Source organism: Mixophyes fleayi, chromosome 5, assembly GCF_038048845.1.
Source record: "Mixophyes fleayi isolate aMixFle1 chromosome 5, aMixFle1.hap1, whole genome shotgun sequence".
NCBI classification, from domain to species: domain Eukaryota; kingdom Metazoa; phylum Chordata; class Amphibia; order Anura; family Limnodynastidae; genus Mixophyes; species Mixophyes fleayi.
This window is the reverse complement of record NC_134406.1, coordinates 201,060,113-201,067,189: the sequence shown is the minus strand read 5'-3', so window position 1 is coordinate 201,067,189 and position 7,077 is coordinate 201,060,113.

Below are 7,077 nucleotides of genomic sequence, written 5' to 3'. Positions count from 1 at the left end.
GCTGAAACAACAACAACAAAAACTAAAAATGCTGTCACCTGGTATGCCAGAAACGAACTGTCATGATGTTGAACCTGGAGACTATGTTATGATCCGCAATTTCTTACGTTCAGGTTGTTTAACAGACCGTTGGGAAGGCCCGTACCAAGTGCTGCTGACCAGTACTACATCACTGAAGGTTGCAGAGAGAGACACTTGGGTCCATTCCACCCACTGCAGGAGAGTCCATAATCCGGAGAAAGTGCAAGACAAGACTCAGACCGACGACATAGAGCTGTCACTTGTGAGCCTGTTCCGGGAGACCTAAAGCCTGCAGTTAAGACACCTGAACCAGAGACGTTGCCTCAGAACTATCTTTCCAGCGATGGAGTGGCGGTTTTTGTTTTTCTTTTGTTCCAGGATTTTCCTTGTTTTTACTTTTTCTAGGACATTCTATTTTTGTGAAGGAGAATGGAGGATGGAGGAGAGTTCTGGGAGTGATACGGATGAAATGGAGGCCGAAGAAAAGTTAATAGGATATCCTGAGCAGCCCATTATCAAACTTGGTCCAGGGGTTATGAAAAGGTCTGCTAGCTCAGGAACTCAGAGGCAGTGTGAGGGGCTATTGTCTGATGAGTATTGTATCTGCAAGTTCTGCAACTCCCTAGTTGACGAGAGATGCATCCAACGATGCCAGTCCCCCAGTACTCTGAATATAGGCGGACATCCTTTGGAGGATTATCACTCCCTGGTGGGTAAGGTGCTAAACCAAACTGAGTGTTGGGTGTGCTCTCACGTGCCTCAAGGGCAGCATAACATAGGACTAGTGCCATTCCCGCTAAACATATCCGAAGTACTCGAATTAAGGGGTGGGAGGCCCATAGAAGGGAGGTACAATAACACTAGGTCCCCTAGTCTGACGCTTCGACAATACTCCATAGGCAGATCTTTGCTGTGCCTAAACATATCTCATGCAAAGCGCCTGGAGAATTGGGAGGCTGACCTATCAGATCAGACAATGGCTCGCCACACTCATTTTAGAGAGAGACTCACAAGGTCACTACTAGGCAGGAATGCTGATGGAAGTCACAAGTTAGGGCGTATAACCAAACATAAGAAGGTATCTATTGGAAAAGTCTCTACAGATAAATGTGAAAATATCATTAATGCCGACACGTGTCTAGAACAGATGGAGACACTAGGCATGGGTAGTTTTATCAAGACTCTGTGTGATATAATTCATGGGCATACTGTTCCTTATGTTCTCCCTGATGATGTGTATTTTGTTTGTGGGAGGAAAGCTTATTCCTGGGTGACTCCGAGTTCCAAGGGCTTGTGTTTCTTAGCTAAACTGGTTCCTGAAATCATGACTATTACTCATGAAGAAATGGTAGATATTCACAAGACTACATCACCACCATACATACACACACAGTATGAACACCGTGGCAAGAGAAATATGATTCCTGGTGAGGAACCCATAGCTACAAAATTGATTAGTGAAACTGCTGGTTTCCAAGTTATGGTTGCTCTAGATCTCACCAGGACCGCTCGGGGAACATTAAACTTTAAATATATCCAAGACCTAGCTAAATTAATAGATAATATCACCGAGATGTATGATGACACTTTCAGGTATACTGGAAGGGAGCTACAAGCGTACAAGAAGGAGTTGGTGCAACATAGACTGGTACTAAATTATCTCACCTCTATTACTGGTGGGTACTGTGTGACACTGGCCACCCAGTTCGGTGTCAAATGTTGCACGTACATTACTAATAATACGGAAGACCCTAAAGAGGTTATAGACCGGAAGATGGATGAAATTTTGCAGCTGAAATGGGAATTTCGAAAGAGCCATAATTCTTCGTTATATGAGGTCGGGGAAAAGGTGGCGGGTTGGTTCTCATGGTTGAACCCAGCAAAATGGTTCTCTGGTCTGGGGGAATGGGTACAGGAAATGATTGCGAGTGTAGGTAAGCTCCTTCTCCTTATACTGGGTGTCATCTTAGCAATTGGTTTAGTTGTCAAATGTGTTCCTACTGTGTTGAAGTGTGGAAAACGGTCTCATAAGAGTAACACTGAGAAAGAGACTGAAAGGGTGGTACCAGATACCGAGATCATGGTCTGTGAAGAAGTATTGTATAATCCTGAACTTGAAACGGTGATTGGGTGATAGTTTATTACACTATCAAAGGGTGGAACTGTCGAAGTCAGCAAATTGGATAAAGTCATTTCAATTAAAGTCTAGCAAACTTGGTTGTCTTTGTCTGAAAAGATGCGTACGGTACGCTATGTCGTACAAGGGCACGCTACGGCGTGAAAGGGCGTACGCATCCACTACACGTGGCAGCAACAGTAATTGGTCTTTTACCATACATTTGCACAAACACGCATACTTATAAAATAGTACACATTATTGGTAGTTGCAACACATAGTCAGTTATGTCGAAATATAGTAGTATTTATATGTTATATCAGAGTTACATGCATATTAGTGAAATACACAGAACGGGTTAAAGGAATAACATCATGAGTGGTATCATAATGAACCTTGTTACATATCCTACTGTTTGGTGCGCTCTGCGAAGGAATCGCAGAGTGCATACGCAAGTTATGAATGATAGGGAATTATGAACTACTTAAGAGTAAGGAATTCTGGCGGGAAGAGCAGAGCATACCCCCTGCAGAGATGACCCCCTCCTTTGGATTCCTTAGGATGAACCAGCCAATGATTGACGACCCCTTGGACATTCCTGAGACCCGGACCAATAGATGCAAGCCATACCATCTTCATTGTATTACTGTACTTGATTGTGTATATAAGCAGCAGCTTGTGGTCCAGAGGGCAGACTTCTTGTCCCCAGACTTCAGGATTGAATGACTGCACTGGATCCAGAGCGCCTGCGTTAAGTAACGGCTGTATTTACTATTACATCGCTTGAGCATATTTTTTCCACTTATTGCGAATAAATCTTTGTGCGTTGGAAACACAAATCGAGGTTCGACAATCGTTATTGGTTAGCGACAATACGCACATTACACATCGCATACTGGACTCAGCCAACAGGCTGATGGAAAAAAAAGATGATGAGTGTGACTCTATGTGTGCGTCCTTAACAAAAAAAACTTAAACGTTTGGATGCTGATAACAACTCAGAGACAGAACAATTTATTATAGAGGTCCTTTATAGGAGAACTCACCCAATATACAGAGTTGACAGAGTTCCAACTGAGCAATGCACAAGACTTCGGTAGGTCTGCCCCACCCCCTCATTTGCCGTTATTTCCCCACAACCATCATCAATTAGTTGAATAATGCTCCAGTACCTCTCCTGTCTATCGGGCCATAACACCAGGCAGCAGTGCCAGTATGCTGCAATATAGTGGAAGCCCTTCTTATTTGGAAAATGTTGAACATTATAGTTTTATGCATTTTTTTTTTATGTTTGAGTTGCGTATATATATATATATATATATATATATATATATATATATATATATATGTAATATGTATATAATGTAAAGGGGCAAAAAGAGCACCGGCAAAGAGGAAATATAAACGGAATGATATCTCTTAAGAAATAAGATAAAGGAAAACACATTAGGCATTAATAAACCCTGCAGGGATTTACTTGAGATGACTTAAGTATTTAAGTTTAGATAATTAGTTGATGCTTTAAACTATGTACCATAATTTTAATATTTGGACGGAATGTTTTATTAATGCAGTATAAGTAAGAGCATAACTGTAACTACAGCTACATACAAACATATCATTCTTAGAAAATCACCTATAATATTGTGCCCTGCCCTTTTTCTCTGTACTTCCTGCTATAATGACAAAAGCCAAGTGTATGCAGGCATATACCTTTGTTAAGGACAGGTGACATTTTCAATTGTCTGCCACTCTTCTGGTGTGTTCACAAGGGTAGGGGCAGTTGAGTGCAGAAATAGTTCTACATGACTACTCTGATAGAGTTCTGCAGTGATATAATAGAAACAGAGAATTGGTATGTTTGTGGAGAAATTAAATTTCTCCAGAAGGTAATCTGAGGGTTGACTTTTGCAAAGAAGGAGGGTTGTAAAATAAGCAAATTTGAATTAGTATTTACTGATAACATAACATTAACATTGGCCTACTGTTGCCATCATTCAACCTCCACTACCATCTCTACACTGACAACACCCAAATACACATCTCCTCCTCTGACCTTTTCCCCCCTATACTATGTCATGTGACCAACAATTTATCTACTATTTCCAAATGGATGCCCCAACACTACCTATGTCCAAAATAGAGTCACCACCTTCTCTCAAATCTTCCTCACCACCAGCAACAGCACAATTTCCTCAGTCTCCAAAGTTTACTGACATAAGATATAGCCAAAATTCTTATCCACTCTCTTATTATCTCTATCCTTGACTACTGCAATATATATATATATAGTCAAGTCCATAAATATTGGGACATCAACACAATTCTCATATTTTGGCCTCTATACACCACCACAATGGATTTGAACTGAAACTAACAAGATGTGCTTTAAAGGCAGACATTCAGCTTTAATTTGAGGACATTTATATCCAAATCAGGTGAACGGTATAGGAATTACAACGGAACCTATATGTGCCTCCCACTTTTTAATATTTTTCGACATGGGAAAAATATATATATTTCTTAATATTATAAAGGGAGTGGTTTTCCACAGGCCTCTAATCAGCTGACAGTTACACATTTGTACAGCATTGCACTTAGTTTAAAGATATACAGGTGGAGGACATGTGTGTGACAACATAGTACTATAGAGTGTGTTACATATTTTGAAGTGGTTTAAAGGTATCTTTTCCCAGAGCTAATAGCAGCTGACAGGGCCTGTCTGCAGTAAGACTAATCAAGCAGAGTACTTTAAGAGAACTCCTGTATAAAGACCAGGTAGGAGTGTCATCTGTCCATCAAGTTAGGACTGTGGGAGGTGTTTAAAGTGTTTAAGCTTGAGTTCATTATGTTGTGGGACCGATGTCGAACAAGTTGGCTGGTGACTAGGGAGGGGTTGGGTACCTTACAGCGATGCTGAAAATGTCGACATGGGATTTGCTGACATGATGAGATCGAAGACATCCTTCCTGACAGAGTGGTAATAGTGAGAGCGAATAAAGCAGACGTGAAACTAGAATTGCATCACTTTCAAGGGCCAAACTCTGATTCCTGCTAAGTTGCTAATTTAAGGAGGCAACGCCTGTACAATGTACTACTTTTTGTAAAGAACATTGTACAGGCGGCCCTTCATTAAATTAGCAGTTTAACAGCAGGAATCAGAGTTGGCCCTTGAAAGTTACGTAATTCTAGGCTGACAGCATCTTCATCCGTCGGAACAGTTTCATGTCTGCTTCTTCAGCTGTCACTATTACCATTCTGACGGGTAGGACGTCTTCGTTCTAATGATGTCGGCGTATCCCATGTCGGCATTTTCAGCATCGATAAAATGACTACCACTGCTAGGGAGTTGGTCTCTGCTAACTTAGTATTAGGGTCACAAGAAAGTGTGTGGAATTCAGTATAATGAGCTACTGTGCGATCCTGGCAATAAAAGCAAATTACAAACAAGAAGTTGTCATGTGTGCATGAACAGAAGGATGTCTGTGTCACAATATATGTATATAGCCCTGCTGCAACATATCCTAAAGGCAAGCAAGACTGATCTTCCTCCATCAGTGCACCACTCAACTGCAAGGGGTAATTTTTTAAGCTGCGGGTTTGAAAAAGTGGAGATATTGCCTATAGCAAGCAATCAAAGATCAAAGCTCTGTTACTGTAAGTTTAAGCAATTTTAGGTTTAGGGCTAGGATTACCTTAGGTAGTAACATAAGAATAGAGACTTCCCTCTTACAAAAAGGAGCTTTAGTTTTTTTTTTTTTTAAAATATAGCAGTGGATGAGGTACAGACTTTTATAGGCCTTCTACTATCCAGGCTCTATTATAAGTGTGCCCAGAGAGAATTCCTCTTTTTCCCCTTTAATGAAATAGTCCTGACTCTCAGGGTAGGGTATGAAATGTCGACAGTGAACATACTGACATTCAAAATGTTTACACCATAATGTTGACAGAAGATGTAGAGGACAGAGCTTCTTTTTGGACAGAGCTTCTTTTTGTAGTGTACATATAGTCCTGTAAATTTTATAGCTAGTAAATTGTTGGTCACTTATAATTAAAAACAACTTTATTCCATTTTACTTAAAATTGGATTAGTATGTTAAAATAAGAAAAATAGTAGCGATTAGTGCTAGGTGAAAAATAAAGTAAAATAAAATGTGATGAGTAAATTGTTGAATGCACAGATGTTCTCCTATTAACTTAGTTCTTATTATTAGTTAAGGTGCTACTACTATATTCTAATTATTTTATATGATTAAATTATCTTATGATTCAGGTTTATTAATTTGGATCAGATAAATCAGTATACATTGCCAGTTCTTTCAATTTGTGGCTAGTGGGTCCTGTAAATAGTGCTACATTTCTCTCAATCTGATATTGTCACCTCATTCTTATTCAGGAATTGCTTGTTCTCTGTTTTTGAGGCTATATTGCAGATATGAGTAAGGTTGCAGTGAAATGTGCCCTGATAAGCTAACTATATTTTGCTTTATAGTTGCCTTTCTGAACCCTATTGTTAATCATTTTTATAAAATGACCTGTATCATCATAAATTGTATCACTGTAGTATCAACATTCTGCATTTCAATAAAACACAAAGGTAACCACTTTATTTGCCCGCTATATCTATCATACATAGTGACTTGCTATCTGCCAGTTCAGGGCTCCCGTCTAACTAGGGACTATATGAAGCCAAGCTAACTTATTTCTTCGGAGTAAGTATACTTCAGCGATTGCCCAGAGGCAGGTATAGCAAGGTAAGCAGAGTGTGTAAAATACCTTGATCAGCCTTCTGAGCTATGGCTACAGTGATTAATTGTGTTACTAAATTGGGCCAATGACTACTGCTGTTGATATAGCTCATAATATAAAAGTAATCTATTCCAAAAAAGTATTTGGCTCATATGGCTCATTTCTAAAATAATATTTGGTATATTATGCTA